This window comes from Phyllobates terribilis, unplaced genomic scaffold, assembly GCF_046119375.1.
Source record: "Phyllobates terribilis strain yellow unplaced genomic scaffold, ASM4611937v1 Scaffold_5__5_contigs__length_657084704, whole genome shotgun sequence".
Lineage (NCBI taxonomy): Eukaryota > Metazoa > Chordata > Amphibia > Anura > Dendrobatidae > Phyllobates > Phyllobates terribilis.
In genome coordinates, this window is record NW_027362765.1 from 114,015,806 (window position 1) to 114,041,450 (window position 25,645).

Consider the following 25,645-nt stretch of genomic DNA (forward strand, 5'->3'; position numbering starts at 1 on the left):
ACACCTGTAGCAGGTCAATTTTGGTTTTTATTTCAAACCAACAAAATTTCACACAAAGCAAGTTGTACAGTATATATGACAATAGTCAATTTTTGAACAACCAAATTTGTACACCTGTAGCAGGCCAATTTTTCTTTTTTATTTCAAACAAACGAAATTTCACACAAAGCAGATTATACAGTATGTATGACAATAGTCAATTTTTGGAACAAAAATATTTTGTGAACTGTACCAGGCCAAGCGGTTTTTAAAAATTTTAAACAAAGAACGTTATTGAATCCATAAAAAATGTTTGAACATAAATATCTTAAGAGTGTAATTGTTGTACTCCTATACTAATAAAGGCTTTGCACAAAGTGCAAAGCCAGGAAAAAATTATAAGGATGGTCATCCATAGACCCCTGAAAGGCAACATAAAGGCTTTGCACAAAGTGTAAAGCCAGGAAAAAATTATAAGAAGGGTAATACAGTAATCCTCTTCAGGTGTCCGTTCGTCTTCTTCTTAGGGAGGCTGGTGGGACTGCCTGATTCCCAGGTGCCAGGGCTGTTAGTGATCCAGCTGTGGGTAGTGCCGGAGCCCCAGACATGTAGAAATGGGTGACAGCCCCCTTTGTCACTTGCACCATCGCCTGCTCCCGCATAGGAGGTGGGTAACCCCAAAGACAGTCTGATCTCTCGGGGGAGATAGCCCCTTCTCGAGCCACCTCGAAGAGCCTCTCCCAGGCCCATTGAGTTCTCAAGAAGGGTTCATCCTGCTCCCTTCCTTCTCTGATCACACCCACCGCATACCAGTGATGTTGCTCCTCCATTTTGAGGAACGTGACCTTGTTTCCAGCCCTCAGCTCTTGCAGCCTTCTAGGCAAGTGTTCCGTCTCTACTGCCCGCTGGTTGAATGAGATGTGATGACGGGTACCAAACTCTTCTATAAACCCCCATCTCTGCTGCCAGTCAAACATAACGACCTCCCACCAGGATGCCAACGTTTGGTACCTTGCGGCTAGTGGGCCCGCTAGCATTTCTCCAGTCCTGGTCCCAGAGGTGTATCTAGGTTTTCTCCACCTGGGGCAAAAATTCAGTTTGGCGCTCCCACCCTACCCCCACTCAAGCACATATGTGACTTCCATACTTAGTCACATGCTGACGAGCTGCTCTCCCTAATTCTCTGAATGTTCAGTGAAAAACTGAGAGAAGCAGGTTGAAAAGCTAATTGTCTTGTGACCGTAAGTATGAAAATCGAATATGAGTGAAGTGGCCATGTGATGACTGATGGAACCAGCAAGCAGAGCTGAATCCTGACAATGAGTATGTTACATTTTGTTAGGATTGGCTACAGGGCTTCATTTTATAATTAAAGGGCTTGTCCAGGTTTGGGATGAAAGTCTGCAGTCACTGTGTGTGGCTGCAGGTTTCTGAATTCTCACAGTGCATGCACTACACATTTTTAGGTTTCTTCCTTGCACAAGTATGAGATTTGTATACTTCTCGCCACATTCCGACTAGACATGTCTGGTCTCGCTCAATTCATTTTCATTGAGTGAGCCCACGCAAGCCTAGTCGGCATGTGACAAAATATATGTAAATCGCCGGCAAGAGAAAATCCTGACAGTGTTCCGTGCGCAATATGAGAATTCAGAAATCTGCAGTCACATAGAATGACTGCAGACTCATCACAAACTTGGACAACCCCTTTAATGCTCCTAACATGAATACAAATATGAGAATTAGTCAGTATCACAAAAAAACATTTATATCCAGGTACCTGATAGTTAATGTCTCTGGAGTCATTCTTTCTTTTCTTCTTCATCTTGTCAAGATTCCATGATGAGTTTTCCCATCCACAGCTCATCTCTGCAGACTTCCCTCTACTCTGGTCTTCTCTAGCACATCCCCAAACAATGCCGAACGAAGATAACCGTGTCATTATAATGCTCCTGAATAAAAATATCTGCTCTACCCTGAGCCCCTGAATAAATAATTTCCCCTCACTATATTCCCTGAACAAAATATGACCCGCCTCACTCTCCTTCTTATGGTACATGCCCTCTATACTGTGCCCCCTCATCACACTGCCCCTCCTTGGCATACTGTCCCCTCCTAGCTGTGACCTTACACTGTCACCCCATGCTACCCCCCAACACTACTGAGTCTCTATTCTGTGCCCACTTACACTTTTCTCCCCCCATACTGTCTCCTCACACTAGTTCCTTCAGTAGTTTCCTCACACGTTTTCCCCTTCCTCTTCATACTGTCTTCTCTCACATCACCCTTGCTAACCATACTGTCTCCTCATATATTAACCCCTTCACACTTCCCCCCATTTCCCATACTGTGTCTGCACACATCACATCACCCTCCCTCCCCATATTGTATCCACATACATTCCCCTCCTTCACTCCCCATATTGTGTATGCACCCATCCTCCTCATTATATGTGAACAACTCCATCAGAAGAACGTCAGCTCTAAGTCACCATCTATAACTGTACTGTACTGTAATTTCTTACATGTTCTGCAGGACTGGTATCTACCACTGTATGGTCACCATATGGTGGTAATATCAGTGTTGGTCTTTGTGGAGATTTTTTTTCAGTTACAGAAGGGTCATCTGCTGTGGTTCCCCTATACCCATGATTACAGTGCGCCACATAGTTGTAGTCAGGGGTTGGGAGCCCACTCAGATGTTTCGCCCCCCCCCCCCCCCCGAGCTGAACCCCTAGCTATGCCTCTGAACATTAGTAAATAGTAGTTTATGCAATATATAAAATAATAAATATTTTTCCAACACAAACATATAACCAACCGATCACCGGTCATTTAACACCATAGGTGGGCAGATCTTACTGAACCTTAAAGGAGTTGTCCAGGCTTTTAACAAAAGTCTGCAGTCACTTTATGTGCATGCTGTGAGGATTCTCCAGTGCCGTTGACGAGGCCAAACAGTCAATTCGACGTGCGCTGCCTCGCTCAATTCACTTGTATTGAACGAGGCAGCGTACATCTAATTGGAATATGGCCAGAAGAATGCATATTGCATTCTTGTGGTCACAAAGCCACTCAGTCTCGCTGCTGGCACCAGACAATCCTCACAGCGCGCGCTGCACACAATGTGAGGATTCACAATTCTGCAGCCACATAGACTTTAACTTTGAACAGTCCTGGATTATCTAGAATGCTGATTAAAAAGGCACTCCCATCAAAATTGTTATCCTCTTAAGATATTGAAATCATCATATTATATGGTACTTACAATTGCTCATTTTGGCCTTCTACCCAGTTAATTCTTCTCGCTTCCATTAGGTCTATGACATCACGTAATTAAAAACTGACTGGCTGAATCCTGCTAAGCTTTATATAGAAACAGTAAATCTCTTTTCCCTGCATGAGTCATCATTAGAACTACAATTCTACATCACTGTAAAGTCCCCAAAATCCACAAATACTCCCCAAATTTTGAAGAAGAGAAAGAGGGACAGACTATGGCAGTCTTCTGACTCTCCCCCTACAGATGATGACCAGCAGGGATGCTTCTGTCATGAGGCCAGATGAGCTACTCGCCTCAGGCGGCAATTTAACGTGTCTCTTAGTGGACACTGTTTTGCTGCTTCCCAGAAGTTAGATTTGGACAGGTCTCTCGAACAGTTGTTAAATTGACCGCCAGCTCAGAGAACTGATATCCTTCTTTCTGCTTTCAAATATATTTTTCATTGATGATGAAATGGTGGTTAAATGTATGAGAATGTATCTTACATGTGTTTTAATGTAATGTATTGTATTTAAGAGTTACCCTTCTGTGTCTGCAGTTCCTGTTAGTAGTGTAGACAGGATTAACTCTAAGTCCGGCCCAGATTGGGGAGGAAGATTGGGGATTGTGGGTTAGTGACAGGAATAGGAAGTTGAGTAGACAATCTAGTTTTTGACAAGGAAAGAAGTGAGAACGCTTTCTGATCCACGTAAACTGTGCCGGAGAGTGTGTGAACTCTGTTTGTGTCAGCGGAATACTCTTAGCCGGCGAGTTGGGGAAGGGAACGTTTTATCAGCATTTTTCTGAGAGTTCCTAAGGGCCTTCGGGAAGGGCCTTCGGGAACTGGAAGTGTCAACCAAGTCTTGAGAGTTGTGGGTCCAAGAAGAGACAAGTTAGCGAGGCTGGGGGCACATACAGTAAAAGAGGTAGCCACAGGCGCTTCATTTACCTGGTTCCTGAAAAGTGAGCTGAAGATAGAGAACTCAGGAAGGTGCAACTAAAGTGTTATTTTAAGCTGAGAAGATTGGAAGTCCCTAACTCTGTTTCTGAAAAGTCTCACCAACTGTGCTGCTGAAAATGAAGGCTGAAGACATGTCACTATTATGTCACTTAAAGAACAATGTCAACAATTCCTGTTTTCTGCTGTGTGTTTTTACAACCGCTAGTAAAGTGGAGTTTAATTTTATGGACTGTTGTGTTTCTCCGTTTGTCAGGTCACAATGAAATAACAGCCACGCAATGCATGGAGGGCCAGATCAACGGAGAAGTGTCCACGGTAACAGCATCACACACACCGTAGTCGACCCCAATTTTTTGTGAAGCTTGCAAGGGTACGGAAACGGAGTCCCTGGCCCATGGCTACCACCTCGGGCACCATTTACATTAGCAGCATGGAGAGGTGGCTGTGTGGGGGACACACTGAAGATAGGGACAGTATGGATGGGTGATGGGTAGCAATAGGGACAGCGCCATGGAGGACAGTTTGAGGAGGGGGCACAGCGTTAAGATGAACCATCGTTCGTAAGGAAGGGCAGAATAGCAGTTATGGTTCATAAAGGAGGACAGTGTAGTGGTTATATAGAAGTTTATAAGGGGGCAGTGTAGAGGCAATATTTTATAGGAGAGGACGATGTGGAGGCCATGTACCATAAGAGGGACAATGTGAGAGTTATATTTTGTGCAGGAAACACAGTGAAGTGCAATTATTTATTCAGGTACACGGCATGGGAGATGTTTATATTCAGGAAGCATTATAATGACACTTTTATTTTAGGGCACCATGTCAAGATTTGCGGCAGAAGGCTGCATAAGAGAGAAGTCTGCAGGGATTAACTGTGGTTGTAAAATCTCATCTGGTCTACATGGAGATAAAAGGGATGAAAACGACCACAAGCAGAGGAGACATCGCCATTAAAGTACAGGGATGTAAGTGTTTATTTGTGATAGTGACTACATCTCATCAGTACTGTTTTTCCTTTATGGTCCACCGTCAGATGATGGATTGTAATAACAATACCCAGCATCTCTTTATCATTGTTAAAGACATACCAGGAGTTGTAGGTTCATACAAGTAAATATGATGAGGTCTGACATTGCAATTGATTGCTGTATTAAGATTTGTGATATATTCATGTGCTGATGATGGTTCTGGTGCTGTATTCATGTACTGATGTTGATGATGTTGATGTATTGATGTACTGATGGTGGTTTTAATGCTGTATTAATGTACTGATGATCGTTCGGGTGATGTATTCATGTACTAATGGTGGCTCTGATTATGTACTCAGGTACTGATGATGGCTTTGGTGATGTATTCATGTACTGATGATGGTTCTGGGGATCTATCCCAGTACTGATGACTGTTCTGGTGCTTTATTCTTGTACTGATGTTAGTTCTGGTTCTGTATTCATATGCCGATGATGGTTCAGGCTCTATATTCCTGTACTAATGGTGATTCTGATGCTGTATTATTGTACGATTATAGGTTCTGATCCTGTACACATGTTGTAATCTTTAACTTGTCAAATGATATGTTATATGGCTTTGTTAATAAAGTATTGTGCTGTCTGATAAATGGAGGATTATTACAGTGGTGGCCAAAAGTATTGGCACCCCTGCAATTCTGTCAGATAATACTCAGTTTCTTCCTGAAAATGATTGCAATCACAAATTCTTTGGTATTATTATCTTCATTTAATTTGCTTGCAAGGAAAAAACACAAAAGAGAATGAAGCAAAAATCAAATCATTGATCATTTCACACAAAACTCCAAAAATGGGCCAGACAAAAGTATTGGCACCCTCAGCCTAATACTTGGTTGCACAACCTTTAGCCAAAATAACTGCGAACAACCGCTTCCGGTAACCATCAATGAGTTTCTTACAATGCTCTGCTGGAATTGTAGACCATTCTTCTTTGGCAAACTGCTCCAGGTCCCTGATATTTGAAGGGTGCCTTCTCCAAACTGCCATTTTGAGATCTCTCCACAGGTGTTCTATGGGATTCAGGTCTGGACTCATTGCTGGCCACCTTAGAAGTCTCCAGTGCTTTCTCTCAAACCATTTTATAGTGCTTTTGGAAGTGTGTTTTGGGTCATTGTCCTGCTGGAAGACCCATGACCTCTTAGGGAGACCCAGCTTTCTCACACTGGGCCCTACATTATGCTGCAAAATTTGTTGGTAGTCTTCAGACTTCATAATGCCATGCACACGGTCAAGCAGTCCAGTGCCAGAGGCAGCAAAGCAACCCCAAAACATCAGGGAACCTCCACCATGTTTGACTGTAGGGACCGTGTTCCTTTCTTTGAATGCCTCTTTTTTTTTCCTGTACACTCTATGTTGATGCTTTTTTCCAAAACGCTCTACTTTTGTCTCATCTGACCAGAGAACATTCTTCCAAAACGTTTTAGGCTTTCTCAGGTAAGTTTTGGCAAACTCCAGCCTGGCTTTTTTATGTCTCGGGGTAAGAAGTGGGGTCTTCCTGGGTATCCTACCATACAGTCCCTTTTCAATCAGACGCCGACGGATAGTACGGGTTGACACTGTTGTACCCTCGGACTGCAGGGCAGCTTGAACTTGTTTGGATGTTAGTCGTGGTTCTTTATCCACCATCCACACAATCTTGCGTTGAAATCTCTCGTCAATTTTTCTTTTCCGTCCACATCTAGGGAGGTTAGCCACAGTGCCATGGGTTTTAAACTTCTTGATGACACTGCGCACGGAAGACACAGGAACATTCAGGTCTTTGGAGATGGACTTGTAGTCTTGAGATTGCTCATACTTCTTCACAATTTGGTTTCTCAAGTCCTCAGACAGTTCTTTGGTCTTATTTCTTTTCTCCATGCTCAATGTGGTACACACAAGGACACAGGACAGAGGTTGAGTCAACTTTAATCCATGTTAACTGGCTGCAAGTGTGATTTAGTTATTGCCAACACCTGTTAGGTGACACAGGTAAGTTACAGGTGCTGTTAATTACACGAATTAGAGAAGCATCACATGATTTTTCAAACAGTGCCAATACTTTTGTCCACCCCGTTTTTTAGGTTTGGTGTGGAATTATATCCAATTTGGCTTTAGGACAATTCTTTTTGTGTTTTTTCATTGAAGACAAATTAAATGAAGATAATAATACCAAAGAATTTGTGATTGCAATCATTTTCAGGAAGAAACTGAGTATTATCTGACAGAATTGCAGGGGTGCCAATAATTTAGGCCACCACTGTATATCTGTATTTATTTTAGGAGCATTAAATTTTTGTATCTGAAGGACCCCGTTGTTGCCATTTTGGCTCTCCTTTCCCTCAGGCTGAGCTTCATAGGAGACCATGATTTATCTTATAAACTGGAATACCATAGTATAAGTCATCAGACAATCAGGTGCAAGTTCTTTAAGTTAACTTACAAGATAAAGTATGAGCATTTCTGTGTACAGGGGAGTTGGGGAAGATAGCTGTTGACCATACCACCATTCAGCGGACAGCTAACCAGTGTGTTTGGGAGACATAAGTAGCCTCTAAGGTTACAAATTATAGGTGGGAAATCTACAGCAGAAAGGGCTGCTGATCATTTGACTGATTCTTCTACTTTAATGACACTTTTCTAACTTTTGTTTTACTGTTCGCTCCCCATCAAGGACTATACATCGCTCTTACAGCCCTCCACTGTGCAGACCACGAGAGCGGAGCCCCGGATCAATCTGGAGGTGAATTAGGCATAATATTGGTGAAAAGCTGGAACTTTTTCAATTTTGTACTATTTATACTAAGAGTACAGTGCAGAAATATACTTCAGGACTACAGCATCAACCTACGTCTTAAAAGTAGGCCATTACATTGCATTAAAACACTCAAAGTCAGCCCCCGTCTCCAAATGTCAAGGCTCTTGTGTATGTTATGAAAAAACAATATAAAAAATCTGCAATTATGTTATTGAAAGTCCACTCCAAATCGATCACACATCTCCGAAGAGCACTCAAGCATTTCTTATGGTGTCCACAGTTATAGGATGGCTGCCGGGTATGACATCCGCCTGGAGGAGGGAGGAGGCGTCCCTCAGGGGAGGGGAAATAATTAGGTACACTGAGCAAGCTAACGGTATCACACATGATAAACTAGACAGACTGGCTCAGCAGAGGAGAAAGTAAAGCTAAGCTGTATCACAAATTATAGGCTTAGATACAACTGCACAATAGACAGTATCATAGATACTGGTGTAGATACAGCAGACAGCATGATAGTCTTAGATACTGCAGCTCAGCCGACAGTATCACACATGATGGACTTAGATATCGCAGCTCAGCAATAAGTACCACACATAATGGACCTAGATACAGCAGAGCAACAGACAGTATCACACATGATGGACATAGATACAGCAGATCAACAGACAGTATCATGCACAATAAATTTAGATACACTGGCAGAGCAGAAAAAAATATACAGATGCTCATCAGATAGTATCACATATTATGGTATTAGATACACAGCTCAGCAGACAATATCACAAATTATGGGCTTAGATACAAGAACACAAGAAAAGGTATCTCAGATAATAGAAATAGATACAGAATATCACATATCATAGGTTTATATATGGGGACTCAGCAGACTGTATCACACATGATAAGCTTATATACACTGATTCAGCAGGCTAGATACACTGGCTCAGCATTCGGTATCACACATAATAGACTAACCCAACAGTTAAGGAGACAGTATCCAACAGGATAAGGTTAGATACACTGACAGTAGACAAGCTGAGATGTAATGTCTTAGTAGACAATGTCACACATGATAGGTTCAGATACAGTAACAGCAGTACAGCTGTAAGTATCACACATGGCAAGCTTAGATACAGCAGCTCTACAGATGGTATCACAAATAGGATAGATAGATAGATAGATAGATAGATAGATAGATATGTGATAGATAGATAGATGATAGATGATAGATAGATAGATAGATAGATAGATAGATAGATAGATAGATAATGTGTTTAAAAAAACCCAGTCTATCAGCTGTCACGTCCCACTGCCATGTTAATATCAATGTATTGTCTTGTTTTGTTCACTTTCAGGATGACATTTGGCGGTATGTAATTGTTACACGACCGCATCATATAAATGCGTTTCTTGTCACTGAATACTTCTGCAGGGATTCCTGCCCTGTTTTCTCGTCTGCTCAAGGCAATGATTTGTGTAGAACTATATTGTACGAGAAGCTCTTATTGTCATTGACAGGAGAAGTGCAGCACACGGAGGAGCCATCTCCCCGCCGCTCATGTCTCAGCCTCCGGCAGAACATGACGGGTCCTGTTCACATTGCATGAGAATGAATGGCAGCAAGATTATTACTATTATAATTGGCAGATGACTACCATGCATCACGGACATCTTTGTCAGGAGGAACACAAGTCCCAGCACTGCCCTCCCCCATACTTACACTGTGTTCCAAATTATTATGCAAATAATATTTTCTCAGATTTTCCCAAATAACCTATATGAATTGCAGTCATTGTAATTTTCCAGTCAAATAACTATTAGAGTACAATTGAAAGGTTTTTGTACAAACTGCCTATGATAACAGTATATTTTTAAAAAAATAAAAAACTCAAACTGCACTCAAAATGCATGTTCCAAATTATTATGCACAGCAGAGTTTTCAACCTTTTCATTTTAATAAAGAACAAAAAAATGGTCATTTTGGAATTATAAGCATTAGCAGGTTATTACAAACTGAAATCAAACAGTTTTCAACTCAAAACTTTATTCTAGGTGATGTAACATTTGCACAGTGTATATAAACTGATCCACCAGACTGATGTGATTAGCTTGTCGAATTATCACATCATCCCCCATCTATAGTGATGTATGTCGAAGCTCATGACCCCAGTGCAAAAGCTCCAATGGGGCCCCTTTTCATATACTTCTTGGGCCCCTTAGGTTTCAGGGCCCGAGTACGATTACAATCCCTGGACCTATTGTAGTTTCATCCTGCCCATCTATTAGCATGTTATTCTATGGGGCTGTGGAAACAGGGCCGCCATGAGGTCATTACTGCCCTTACTGATGCATGGGGCCCAGTAAGCAGAAGCAAGAGTGGGGGCCCGATCCGGGCCCCTCTTCTTTTTGCTTCTGCTCACCGGGTCCCAGGGGCAGGATTCTGCCAATTCAGTAACTGATTGTGCGTCCTCGGACGTACATTCAGTTCAAGTCTATTGTCTTCCAGGAATTGTCTATTGTCGTGTACCGGCTTCCAGCACAGCAACAGTTATCAGCCACCAGCCAATTAGAGGCCAGCAGCTGATGTCGGCATGCACATCACCGGCATATGACATCACTGCCATGCGTCAGCGCGTCCTGGTAAGGAAAAAGTTTTTTTTATTTTTGTACTGAAAGCCACAATATGGGGGCAGAATGGAAGATAATATGGGGCAGGATGAAGACACATGGGGCAGGATGAGAGATCATATGGGGCACGATAGAGACACATGGGGCAGAAAGTAGACACATGGGGCAGCATTGAGACACCTGGGTCAGCATGGAGACAACTGAGGCAGGATGGGAGATCATATGGGGCAGGATGAGAGATCATATGAGGCAGGATGGAGACACATGGGGCAGGATGGAGACACATGGGGCAGCATTGAGACACATGGGGCAGGATGGGAGATCAGATGGGGTAGGATGGGAGAGCATGTGGGGCAGGATGGGAGACCATGTGGGGCAGGATGGGAGATCATGTGGAGCACAATGGGAGATCATGTGGGGCACAATGGGAGATCATGTGGGGCACGATGAGAGATCATGTGGGGCACGATGGGAGATCATGTGGGGCACGATGGGAGATCATGTGGGGCACGATGGGAGATCATGTGGGGCACGATGGGAGATCATGTGGGGCACGATGGAGACACCTGGGGCAGCATGGAGACACCTGGGGCAGGATGGGAGATCATATGGGGCAGGATGGAGACACCTGGGGCAGGGTGGAGACACTTGGGGCAGGATGGAGACACCTGGGGCAGGGTGGAGACACCTGGGGCAGGGTGGGAGATCTGTGGTGCCCCTGCGGGTTCAGTCACCACAGAGGTACTGCATCTCACCCAGAGGTGTGGTATCTCACTCTCAGGTAAGGATGGAGTACTCCCCGGGACCCAACCACATGCATACATTACACTGCACTCCAGAGGGCAGGGCGGGATTGCTCCTAAGGGAGAGCACAATCCCTGGTCCCAAGCTGGAGGGCGGAACCATGTAGTGGGTGTGGGTGGAGGAAGGAGTTTAGGGGAGCACTTCAGGAGGAGTATAAAAAGGGGAGCCATCTTGTAAGGGTTGTTCAGACAGTGAGAGGAGAAGTAGTGGGAGCAGGAGCTCTGCAGGAGCTCTGCTCAGGAGGAGCGGGCCTGAGTGAGAGAGGCCCAGGAGGTGAGACTGAAGAAAGAGGAGAGGAGCAGGAAGGAAGGCTCCAGAAGGAAAGAAGGGATCCTAGGGGTACAGGAAGTGCTGGAGGCCATCCGTATGCCCGAATCTAGTGGGAATTGCAATATTCAGCTTGAAACTGGAGGCTGCTACATTTCCAGGGTGTAGTTGCCACAGCCGCAATTAATCGACAAAAAGGTAGCCACACAGGATCCAGGGAACTCCAGGTTGCCCGCCAAGATCTGAGGTTACCAGCTTGGGACACTGTTTGCGAGGGGCAGGGCAAGAGAGTGAGAGCCAGCGCAGGAAGACGACTGAGAAAGGCACACAGAAAGGGGTCCCGTTAAGTGCTCTTGAATTACCTGAGGGATTGCTGAACCCCTCCCTTGGTGAACGCAATACGACGTGGGTGGTTATGATCTGCAGTTGTAACCAGGAGCAACGTGATAACCGTGAGTAAACCCTGAAGACTGCACCCCACTGCCTCTGTGAATTATTGCTGCGCTATCACCTGCACTACACTGCACAACAGCAGCTACCTCATCAGTAACCATCACCGCACGGCCCTGGAGCTTAGCTCTACCTGTGGAGAGCTGCACCAACTCTGCTGCATTACCAAACAGCTCCAGAGAACCTGCTCCGCAGCGGCGGCCCTATATAGCCGCAAACCACAGGTGGCGTCACAAACATTAAAAGAACTTTAAATCCCTTTTATTTAAACAATCCCCTTTTCATTGACTGCCCTGGGTCACTGAGCGGGTCACTGCCACTGTGACATCCCCAGCCCTGACGACCGGCCCGTCTACCGAGTACCCCATGGCCCAGGGGGCGCGTCATTTTTGGCGCTGCGAACAGGATACGAACAGACCCGTTATCACCGGGTATTGTGCTCCTAGAGACTGTGTTGTATACTAAATGTGGCGCCCGCCCCAGAAGAACGGGCGCCATTATGTGCATTATCAAGGACAACAAGGAACCTCCCATCATGGGCCGGGTCCCGGAATGGCGCCAAAAGCGCAACCTGTGGCCATATACCTAGATCTGTCAATCAGTCTGGGGAAGCCGCCTCCAGGTGTGGCCGACTGCAAGCAGCCATGGGACCGCCCCAGAAAGGGGAGAGGAGAGAAGAAACCTTGGAGACAGGGCGGAGTCTCCAGCAGTCTAGACAAACAGCAAGATGGAGAGAGGTCAGCCTGACGCTCCGTTTTGTGACCTGCAAAAAAGCGTGTCACCCCTCACCCTGGAGGGGATCCTGATGAAACTGTCCCTGGGGGATACTGCATTCCTCCGAGATGAGGCGCAGGAGCTGGGAAGGAGAATGGAGGAGGCCCAGCAAGCTGCAATTGCTGCCTGGAGAGCGGAGCTCGGGGAGATGATGACCCGGCAGCAGTCGGCGCTGCAAGTGACCCGCAGCGCCCCAGCCCCGGCGGAGCTGCGCATGGACCGGGAGGTGTCAGGCCGAGCTGAAGCGGTCCCGGGAGCAGGTAGGAGTGATGTCCCTGACGCGGCTGGCGCTGCTCCATCCCTGGTCCCCCTGCAGGAACCTCCGTCCCCGGGCGCCCACGCCCCAGATCTGCTCCTGGGCCCAGAACCGTTTATCCCGGGTGCTGGTGAGGCCGACTTGCTACTGCACCGGGAACCGTTTACCCCGGGCGCTGATGACGCAGACCTGCTACTGGGCCCCCTGCTAGAGCCACCTGCCCCTACACCCGAATGGGTGTACGGATGCACGGCCTGGGACTGGTCCGCGGAGGTAGAAGATCGGAGTCTCCCGTTGCTGCCCGCTCCTTTGCCCTCAGTCGCCCATGGGGAAGAAGGAGACCAATTCCTGTGGGATAACCCGGGGGGGACCTCATGGGTTTTCCCCGGGAGACCCGTAGGGAGGCTGCACGCCGGGAGAAGCATTGCCGGCGGGAGCTCCTGCAGCTAGAGAAGGAGCGGTGCATCAGGCGGGTGTGCTGGGAGAAGATGGAGGCAAGAAACATGGAAGAAAAGACCCGGGCCCGCAAGGCAAAGCCGGCCACGCCCGAGCCAGGTGTGGAAGGGGTGGTGGTCAAGTTTGACTTGGATGGAGGATGGGGGTTCATCCACGAGTCACAGCTTGGCACCGACCTTTTCGTCAACCAGCGGGACGTGGAGTCCCATCTCCAACAGGGACATCCGGAGCGGGAACTGTACCCCGGTGATCGAGTAACCTATACCCGCCACAGAGCAGAGCGCGGGTGGTATGAGCTGAATGTATACAGGGTAGTGGAGGAGGGCATGCCCCTGCCGTTGGAGGCTGATGACCCACCTGGGCCAGCCTATAGAGAGCAGGTGTCTCCCAGGAGGGAGCACCACTACTGAGTGATTTAAGTGGAAAATGAACTGGTCTGTAAATAGTTACCCGGAAAGGGTAAAGCAGGGATGCTGCAAGTTTAAAAAGTTTGTGTGTGTTTACTTAATTACCCGGTAAGGGTACCAGAACTTATAAGCTGAGGACTGTGAGTAGCCAGAAACTTTTAACTGTAAATACTTTGCACTTCTTAAGGTGCTTCTTATTGGTTTTATATGTAAAGACCACTGAACAAAAACCCGTTTGGTGTGGCCGAAGACGTGGCCCAGCAGCTGGATCACCTATGTCCTGCAGCCATGCCCAGGGCCTACGTTGAGGGTTTTCAGATGGGTCCCTCATGTTCATCAGATTGCACCTTGTTCAGTGAAGTGGACACCCGGCTATAGACTTCACTGTAGTTTATCAAGAAAATGTTTCTTGGAAAAGTGTAGGAAAAGTGTTTTATACATGTGAAGAAAGTTTTATAATGTTTTGTAAGCTGCTAAAGAAACATGTAACATTCAAGAAATTTGCCTCCCATAAAAGGAAGAAAAAGTTGTGTGATATTCTTCTATGGGAATGCATTCTAAAAATTTGCATGTCTTTAAAATACTTTGTTTTTACTGTACTTTGCTCCAGCACGCGGAGATGCTGTGTTTTACCAGGGGGTTATGTGGCGCCCCTGTGGGTTCAGTCGCCACAGAGGTACTGCATCTCACCCAGAGGTGTGGTATCTCACTCTAAGGTAAGGATGGAGTACTGTCGGGACCCAACCACTTGCATACATTACACTCCACTCCAGAGGGCAGGGCGGGATTGCTCCTAAGGGAGAGCACAGTCCCTGGTCCCAAGCTGGAGGGCGGAACCATGTAGTGGGTGTGGGTGGAGGAAGGAGTTTAGGGGAGCACTTCAGGAGGAGTATAAACAGGGGAACCATCTTGTAAGGGTCGTTCAGACAGTGACAGGAGAAGTAGTGGGAGCAGGAGCTCTGCAGGAGCTCTGCTCAGGAGGAGCGGCCCTGATTGAGAGAGGCCCAGGAGGTGAGATTGAAGAAAGAGGAGAGGAGCAGGAAGGAAGGCTCCAGAAGGAAAGAAGGGATCCTAGGGGTACAGGAAGTGCTGGAGGCCACCCGTACGCCCGAATCTACCAGGACATGGAGGGATCAAGCCGCAGAGGGGACTGGCCCCTAACTAGTGGGAATTGCAATATTCAGCTTGAAACTGGAGGCTGCTACATTTCCAGGGTGTAGTTGCCACAGCCGCAATTAATCGTCAAAAAGGTAGCCACACAGGATCCAGGGAACTCCAGGTTGCCCGCCAAGATCTGAGGTTACCAGCTTGGGACACTGTTTGCGAGGCGCAGGGCAGGAGGGTGAGAGCCAGCGCAGGAAGACGACTGAGAAAGGCACACAGAAATGGGTCCCGTTAAGTGCTCTTGAATTACCTGAGGGATTGCTGAACCCCTCCCTTGGTGAACGCAATACGATGTGGGTGGTTATGATCTGCAGTTGTAACCAGGAGCAACGTGATAACCGTGAGTAAACCCTGAAGACTGCACCCCACTGCCTCTGTGAATTATTGCTGCGCCATCACCTGCACTACACTGCACAACAGCAGCTACCTCATCATTAACCATCACCGCACGGCCCTGGAGCTTAGCTCTACCTGTGGAGAGCTGCACCAACTCTGCTGCATTACCAAACAGCTCCAGAGGACCTGTCTGCAGCGGCGGCCCTATATAGCAGCAAACCACAGGTGGCATCACGACCACTAAAAGAACTTTAAATCCCTTTTATTTAAACAATCCCCTTTTCATTGACTGCCCTGGGTCACGGAGCGGGTCACTGCCACTGTGACATCCCCAGCCCTGACGACCGGCCCGGCTACCGAGTACCCCATGGCCCAGGGGGCCAGTCAGATCATATGTGCCAGGATGGGAGGACACATGGGACCAAGATGGGAGGACACATGGGGCCAGGATGGGAGGACACATGGGGCCAGGATGGGAGGACACTGTTACGAAACTGGCGTAGTAGTGCTGGAAACCAGTGGCCGAAGGAGCACAAGCAGGAACAGCAAGCGGTAGTAGAAATTTTTGCAGTAGCAAAGGAGTAGTAGGAAATAATCCGTAGAGGAAGGAGAACAGTCTGGGTAAGAATGTTCAGAAGCTGGAGACTGGAAGTAGGCTAACAGCTAGACACACTACTCAAGCAATGAATGAGTGATCCACGTGGCTTTAAATAGGCCCAAACAGGAAACAAGATAGATTCCAAGGTTCAGAATCTGCTATCTTCTTAAAGGGCAATTGCAGAACACAATAGCAGCCTCCAGTGGTAAGGAGTGGGATTGCAGTACAATTATTAAGGTGAACAATAGCAGCCACTAGTGGTCAAACTGCAGAAAAACAACAGGAATTCTGACAGACACACGGGGCCAGGATGGGGGATGTTAGTACAGAAAGGGGCCAAGATGGGGGACTTTATTACTGTAGGGGCTAGTTAAGGGATATTGTTTTCATTGGGGGGAGGTCCTGTTACTCTGCAGGGTGGCAATATGTCGCTTTTTTGTACATCTGGTGCAGAGTAGACGCTGGGGAAAAATTGGGGAATGTGCTCTAGATAACTGTTATTTTCTGCAGAGTCGAGTCCTGGCTGGAAGAAGCGATGGCGGTCTATGCTGGATGAAGAAGAAAAGCGAAGATGAATATGTTCAACTAGAGACATCACTGGTGAATCAAAATGTTAGGCCACGACCCCACTATCAGTATTTGGCAAGTATACGGTCATTATTTTTTCTCAGGAGTGGGAGCCAAAACCAGATGAGGAACAATCTGAGAAAAGTTATAAAAGAAACAAGTGCACCAATTCTGCATTTATCACCCACTCCTGGTTTTGGCTTCTACTCCTGAGAAAAAATATTGACCGAATACGGACTAAATACTGATAGTGGGGCCGTGGCCTTACCAGTACACTTACACTATACAATGTATACTATGTACAGAGCTCCTGTGTATAATGTCACTGTGATCCCTGTATTACCTGTATACTATATACAGAGCTCCTCTGTATAAAGTCACTGGTGAGTCACTGTATTACCTGTAAACTTGCACTATACACTGTATACTATGTACAGAGTTCCTGTGTATAATGGCACTTATGGTAATATTAGAATTGTGTTTTTTCATTAATGATCAGTATTGTAGTATTCGGTCACTATGTGGTGGTAATATGTGGTCTGGTCATGGCGTGGCTGTATTTATTCCTTGTATGTGGTATTATTCGGTGACTATGTGTTGGTACTATGTGGTCTAGTCATGGTGTGGCAGTATTTGTTCTTTGTATGTGGCATTATTTGGTCACTATGTGGGTCACTATGTGGTGGTAATATGTTATCTGGTCAAGGTATGGCAGTATTTCCTCCTTGTATGTGGTATTATTCGGTCACTATGCAGTAATAATATGTGGTCCGGCCATGGTGTGACGGTATTTGTCCCTTGTATGTGGTATTATTGGTCTTTTTAAAAAATGTATGGGACACATTCCCTTAAAGAAAAATAAATAAAAATATACATAAAAAAGTATTGGATATTTTAAGAAATTTTTAATAGGTTAGAGTAGAGTTGGGCCTGGCCAAAAGAGTCTACTTTGTCATATGGGCAGCTTAAAACATTTTTTGCCCAAAACAAAAGCTGATGGCTGTGTATGTGATATGGTATTCGATAGGAACTGTTAATGTGTGATTGGTGAGGACATGGAGCAGAAGTGGAGGTTTTCCAAGAGTAGGCAGTGGGACTGAGGAAGGTTCGAGGGGTGAAGGTGGAGCTGGGGTGGAGCCTGGGCGGAATCTCAAAGGGGCCCAAAAATGTTGCCAGTATAGGACTCTGAAATTCCTGGTGGCAGCCCTGTGTGCACATGTCAAATTTTTCCTTGGATCTAGCGGTTTACGGAAAAAAAATAAGAGGCATGTCCAATTTTGATTTGAGGGTTGGATCAAAATCGGCAATGCAAGTCAATGTGTCCGTGAAAAAATGGGACAGCATTAGGATGACATCCGAGTGCGGTCTGATATTTATGGACTGTCAAGAAAGGAGAAAGTGGAGAAAAAAAAATTTTCTTTCCACGTCCAAGAAAAACTGATGCCACTCCGATCAAAGTCTGATGAGAATAGTCGTACCGTTATTCTCGGATGTGGAGACATTGGTTGTGTGACCTTACCCTATTGTTACGTGCACGCCGCCTAGGTTTCATGAATTCTTTGGAATCCTGGGGAACTGTTACTCAGGGCGACCATATTCTGCAGCTCTCTCAGTCATACAGGGGTATTGACCCTCAGGCACAGACAAGTAGATGCAAACACATTTGACAAGAGTCCTTCTGAATAGTTGAACAGTAGCATTTAATATGAAGCACGGCCAGTACAATTCAAGGACATTAAAGCAACAGGTTTCATCACAGTGCAGTTTCTTCACAAGGCACAGTAGTACACAGTCTCTGTTAGCAGCACAACTCCTATGCACCCTCCTTCACAGTCTCTTGAGTCCCACTATTCAGTGCACCCACCAGTGTCCCTGTCCACAGTGCCACACGCTTTACCGGATGCAGTGAGGTACAAGGGGGGTTAGAACGGAAGGATGACTCCAGTCCTCAGACGTGGTGTTCAATCCTTGCTTCTGCTAGACAACAGTTAGCTCCCCTCTCCACTACTTTCTCCTTAAGATACCACTAGCAATCAAGCGGCAGTTGCAGTGAGGGAGTCGCAGAACCCTCATCAGCCTGGTGAGGAGGTCTGCATCCTTTAAGCTCGCTCTCCAGCTCAGAACTGACACTACTCAGTCTCTCTGAGGCAGGCCCGGCCACTCCCTCTAGCTGCACCCTGTTAACACCTCTATTTGCTGGATGCTTAACAACGCCATGTGTGATATCCAGGACCGGCGTCAGCACCCGGGCAAGTGTCGGGCCCTGAGCAGGCGGGGGGACCCACTCACCATCGGGCACCCCAGCGCGCTATGGGACCCGTGAGCGGAGAAGTCTGGTGCCAGTGCCCGTGACTGGGCCCCCCCATCACCCCACTTGCTCAATGCCCCGACACAATACTTACCTATCTCGTTCCTCTGCAGCTCCGGTGTCTTGCGCGTCTCCTGACTGTGACGTCTCAGGTCAGAGGGCGCGATGACGTCTTTGCACCGCGCCCTCTGCTGAGCAGTCACAGTGCAGCAGAAAGTGGGAAGACGGTGACTCTGAGGAATCTGGAGCGGAGAAGAGCAGCAGCAGTAGCAGCCAGGAGAGGAGAGGAGAGGTGAGTATTTGATTTTTTTATGTATGGAGGCATTATAAAGGCCCATTATGTAGGGAGCATTTATATGGGGCCCATCCTTCATGGGACATCTATATGGGGCCCATCCTTCATGGAACATCTATATGGGGCCCATCCTTCATGGATCATTTATATGGGGCCCATCCTGCATGAAACATTTATATGAGTGCCAGTATACTGCATGGTGGATTATATGAGGGCCCATATTCTGCATCGAGCAATATATGGGGCCCATAATACTGTATGGAGGACTATGTGGTGCTGCCCTGTTCGCTGTGAGGATTCACCGGTTTCTGAGCCATTGTAGAATTTACAATAGATATCACTCATATAATGTAAGAAGTGAAATCTTCGGCATTGTACTATATAGATATTTTTCTGCTGTATTTTTGCATCATGAATTGTGGTATGTGTTAAAGGGGCCCACCGAGACTCTTTCGCCTGGGGCCCAGAACCTGGAGCCGGCCCAGGTGGTATCTACCCCTCACACTATGTGTGATATTCTGGTGTGTGCTTCAATTTCTCCACATTTTGTGGATTTCTGCTTGATGTCAGGGATTGTAAAGTCTTGCTTACATGCAAAGACTGGAAATTCTTTTCGACCTGGTTGGGCTCAGACAGAGACAGATCAGGTGAAACCTGTCAGTCCGGAGATATGGACAGGAAAGTTTTTTGCTCCTGCTGTGTGTAGCTCACAGGAGATTGGTACATTGAAACAAACCTTTCAAGCTGTCAAGTATAGAATAGATTTTGGACCTACTTCTATTGCCCCTACTAACACATTGTGACAAACTGTCAGCTGTGAGAACTATTAGGTCAGGACTGGTTTTAAGCCTCCTGATGTGAACCACAGATATTCCCATTCACTGACAGCAAGCAGAGATCTTCAAAAGTGGAGAGAATTAAAAGAAGGCTAAAAGACAGTAGCAAAACTTTTAATAATGCAATAACAACGCTTTATTTTCTTATAAACCTTTTAACCCTTTATGATCATCTTATCCAAGTAGCAATACAACTACAGCAGTCAAGCGACGCCGCTCGTCTCGGTCCCGTCTGTGATCGCTGTGATTCACGTCTCCAAGGAAACAATGAAATCGCTCTGTTCAATAAGGTTTGAGGTTCAGATGAAACTTGAAAAACGCTTATTAAGAGAAGCGCCTTTGCTTTCGCCGGGCGTCGCGATGGTGTGATAATAACTCACTGGAGACGCGGAGAATCCCCCGACATGCTCAGCGGGATTTATATTTCATACAGTATGTGAAGAACTAAGCCATAGAGTAAATCTCAAGAGGACGCGCTGGACATGAAGGCGAAGAAATATCGCAGTTCGCAGTAATCAGCTTCACGACCCGAAGGAGCGCAGCTTCACGTGTAACGAATGCGCCCCCCGGAGATGGACACGGTGAATACAATAATGGCTCATTAAGATGAAAAATATCTGCAGGGATGAGAAGAAAGATTTATAGACCCTTTTCTATATAGCTGTAAGATTAGATTTACTTCACCTTATAATGCCAACACTAACATAAAAAAGAATATTTTAATTAAAGATATTTTTTTTTTATTTGGGGTTGTAGGTAAAACAGGGTATCACTTATCCGCAGGATCGTAGAACAGGCTACGTTCCCGCATTGAGCTTTTGATGAGTTTTTCATGTTGCAGATTTTTTGCACCATCTCTGCACCCATTAAGTAAAATAGGTTACTTGCATGTTTTCAAAAATATGCACCGTAAAAAAACTCCACAAAAACTCATTTTGGGAATGTAGCCTTAGAATGGGAAAAAAAACACAAAATTTGAGCTTGGTTTAAGTTGGTTTACATGCAGCACATAAATGCATGTTTCACAATAGCCATAAATCAGAAAAAACCTACAAGAAGCAAAATGAACCTAAACCCTGCTGTAAATAAATGAAAAGCAAAAGTGCATTTAAATAAAATAGGGTTCTCAGTAACACTGTTTTTGATCAAAAATAGTATGAAAGCTATCCCACCGCGACAAGGTGAACTTGTTCGGCATAGTCCTACTCTGTCTAATATTAAAAAGCTATCCCACCGCGACAAGGTGAACCCGTTCGGGATAGTCCTACTCTGTCTAATATTAAAAAGCTATCCCACCGCGACAAGGTGAACCCGTTCGGGATAGTCCTACTCTGCCTAATAAGGGCAGACAAAGGACCGAACTGTGGACACCAACCAAGGGAAGCTTTAAATGTATTTTAGGGAGGCCACATCCTGGTTTGCACAGAATGCAAAAAAATACAAAGAAAAAAAAATTAGCTTGGTTTAAGATGGTATACATGCAGCACATAAATGCACATTTACACTGGCCATAAATCAGAAAAAACTACAAGAAGCAAAATGAACACAAACCCTGCTGTAAATAAATAAAAAGCAAAAGTGCATTTAAATAAAATAGGGTTCTTAGGGACTCTGTTTTTGATCGAAAATAGTATGTCAGCAAAATAGTATGCCACCAGAGATGGTGGAGATTTTTGGCACCATCTCTGCACCAATTAAGTAAAATAGGATTTGACTGACTCAATTGAAGTCAATGGGTGAAAAACGCTGCAGAGACGCACAAAGAATTGACATGCTGCGGATTTAAACGCAATGACAATCCTGACAGGAAAATTCCTGATCATGTGCACAGCACCTCAGGATTGTCATTGCATTAGTTGGCACACGGATTACCTAGCGTTTTTGGCCCATTGGCCTTAAACCCTCATCATCCATTTCAAAGACAACAAGCATTAAGCCCAAGTATGCGAATAATTGGAAATTTCAAAACAGAATTTTCTGGGCTGGCGACCCTCTTCTCAGAGTAAAACATTTTAATAATTTGACTTAAATTAACTGATAATTTCACCCACAAGCCGGCGTCCCAGTGAATAAATCTCGTCATGCATTCTGTATAAAAGGTTGACTTGATTACCGCTAATTACTTACTAATTACGAGACAGGCTTTAATAGCAGCAAATTAACTTTTACATTATGAATCTGTATTATTTCTAAACACACAGAGCGTCAACATATCATCGCTAAGTAATGGAATGGAAAAAACAGAGATGCAGCCAAAACCAAATAAGCAGCTAATATTTGGCACAATCACTGCATTCACATCCAAAGCTGCACCCAAAATCACGCAGCTTTCCTGTTAACTCTCAGGCTGCTGGAACTAACTACTGCCCCCTTATGGAGAGCAGAGCTGTGTCAGTAAGAAACAACTGGCAGCAGGAAGACTTATGAATGCAGCTTTGGGTGTGACTAGAGTATAAGTCATGCTATGTACCCCAACATTTCCATTCATTATCAGAAGGCACATTGGTAATGTGCGCTGTGCGAAGCTGGTGAGTGGCAGTGCTGTATGGGATGCTGTGCACACCAGGGTCGGGCATATCATTGGTGCAGCCACACAAGGGCCCAAGAGGAGAGGGGGCCACTTCTACCTCCAATGCAGGTGGAATTGTGCATTATGATGAGCTATTGGACTACAAGGGGCCCATATATGTTCTTGCATAGAGGCCCATTTCTGTCCGTATCCACCAGTGAATTGCACACTACTATCAACTAGAAGAATAGGACATTGCCTTCTTACTTTACAGCAAAGTCACGGAAATCCGAGTGTCATTTCAAAATCGGCAATGCAAGTCTATGGGTTTGTGAAAAAATGCCATCAGAGTGTGGTCCAATTTTTACGGACTGTTCGAAGGTGGAGAAACTTTTTTTTTTCAGATATGAGAAAAACTGATGAAAATCACTGATGAAACTGGGTCTGTTATTCTCGTATGTGAAAAAAACATGACATTGAATGAGGCATTACACTGAGAGCCATGGTGCCACCCAAACAGTACCAGTCACAGTGTACCGCCTTTACAATACCAGCTACGGCACCCCTCATATAGCACCTGTCATTGTTTATAATATACAGCCTTGGCTGTGCCCCCATGTATAATACCAGCCCAAGTGTGCCCCGATATACAGTGGTGTAAAAAAGTGTTTCTCCCTTTCTGATTTCTTATTCTTTTGAATGTTTGTCACACTTAAATGTTTCAGATCACAAAACAAATTTAAATATTAGACAAAGATAACACAAGTAAACACAAAATGCAGTTTTTAAATGAAGGTCTTATTATTAAGGAAAAAATAAATCCAATGTTACAGGGCGCTGTGATTGGCCCCCACCCTCCCACTTAAAACATAAATTAACTGTGGTTTATCACATCTTTGTTAAGCTGAGTTCAATTTTTCTTGAGTGATAACAGGTGTGATTATTGCCACACCTGTTCTCACTCAAGAAATCACTTAAATAGGACCTGCTTGACAAAGTGAAGTAGACCAAAAGATCCTCAAAAGCTAGACATCATGCTGCGATCCAAAGAAATTCAGGAACAAATGATAAACAAAGTAATTGAGATCTATCAGTCTGGAAAAGGTTTTAAAGCCATTTGTAAAGCTTTGGGACGCCATCTAACCACAGTGAGAGCCATTATTCACAAATGGCGAAAACATGAAACAGTGGTGAACCTTCCCAGGAGTGGCCGACCGACCAAAATTACCCCAAGAGTGCAGCGACAACTCATCCAAGAGGTCACAAAAGACCCCCACAACAACATACAAAGAACTGCAGGCGTCACTTGCCTCAGTTAAGGTCAGTGTTCATTACTCCACCATAAGAAAGAGACTGGGCAAAAATGACATGCATGGCAGAGTTCCAAGACGAAAACCACTGCGGAGCAAAAAGAACATAAAGGCTCATCTCAGTTTTGCCAGAAAACATCTTGATGATCGCCAAGACTTTTGGGAGAATATTCTGTGGACTGACGAGACAAAAGTTTAACTTTTTGGAAGGTGTATATCCGATTACTTCTGGCATAGAAGTAACACAGCATTTCAGAAAAGGAACATCATACCAACAGTAAAATATGGTGGTGGTAGTGTGATGGTCTGGGGCTGTTTTGCTGCTTCAAGACCTGAAAGACTTGCTGTAGTAAATGGAACCCTGAATTCTGCTGTTTACCAAAAAATCCTGAAGGATAATGTCCGCCCATCTGTTCGTAACCTCAAGATGAAGTGCACTTGGGTTATGCAGCAGGACAATGATCAAAAACACACCAGCAAGTCCAGCTCTGAATGGCTTAAGAAAAACAAAATTAAGACTTTGGAGTTGCCTAGTCAAAGTCCTGACCTTAATCCGATTGAGATGCTGTGGCATGACCTTAAAAAGGCAGTTCATGCTTGGAAATCCTCCAATGTGACTGAATTACAACAATTTTGCAAAGATAAATGGGCTAAAATTCCTCCAGAGCGTTGTAAAAGACTCATTGCCAGTTATCGCAAATGCTTGATTGCAGTTGTTGCTTCTAAGGGTGGCACAACCAGTTATTAGGTTTAGGGGGCAATCATTTTTTCACACAGGGCCCTGTAGGTTTGGATTTCTTTTTCCCTTAATAATGCAGACCTTCATTTAAAAACTGCATTTTGGGCTTACTTGTGATATCTTTGTCTAATATTTAAATTTGTTTTGTGATCTCAAATATTTAAGTGTGACAAACATGCAAAAGAATAAGAATCAGGAAGGGGGAAAACACTTTTTCATACCACTATGTAATACCAGCTACAGTATAATATACAGCCCTGGCCACAGTATGCCCCTATATATTATACCAGCCACAGTGTGCCCCCTGTAAAATGCCAACTACAGTGCCCATCATACAGCGCTTGTCGTTATGTTAAACATACAGCCATGTAGAATAGAAAAAGGGAAACAAGCACACATAGGGTAATAATGATATATTTTGTAAGTGGAATTGCGGTTTGAGGGGGTTGCTCACCTGCTTGGGTTTTGTATGTCACAACGCCAATAAATGTCTGTAGATTATTCAGCTGCTGCAGTCACGGACGCGGATGCAACAGAGAAGACAAAGACGAGACAGTGGTACTTAAACAACTATTTATTTAGTTAGCATGATAAATATGTAGGCACAGTGTCAATGATAAAAGTGAACAATGACAATACAGGAACACATCAGAACACAGTAATACAACTAAACAGAATATCTATGCAACAATATATATATATATATATATATATATATATATATATATATATATATATAGTCATGGCCGAAACTGTTGGCACCCTTGAAATTGTTCCAGATAATGAAGTATTCCTCCTATAAAATTATTGCAATTACACATGTTTTGCTATACACATGTTAATTTCCTTTGTGTGTATTGGAACAACACAAAAAAACTGAGAAAAAAGGCAAATTGGACATAATTTCACACAAAACCCCAAAAATGGGTCAGAAAAATTGTTGGTACTTTTCCAAAATTGTGGGTAAACAACTATGTT

At 44.9% G+C, this 25,645-nt stretch overlaps 1 long non-coding RNA gene across 1 annotated transcript in view; it reads right to left on the reverse strand.

The window, feature by feature from the left end:
- The window catches only part of LOC141270919 (uncharacterized), a 217,948-nt gene extending 192,715 nt beyond the window's left edge, over positions 1 to 25,233 (reverse strand). The window contains exon 1 of the long non-coding RNA XR_012321768.1: positions 25,122 to 25,233. This is a non-coding gene — a long non-coding RNA (uncharacterized lncRNA). The remainder of the gene's footprint in view (positions 1 to 25,121) is intronic.
- Positions 25,234 to 25,645: the final 412 nt, after the last annotated feature.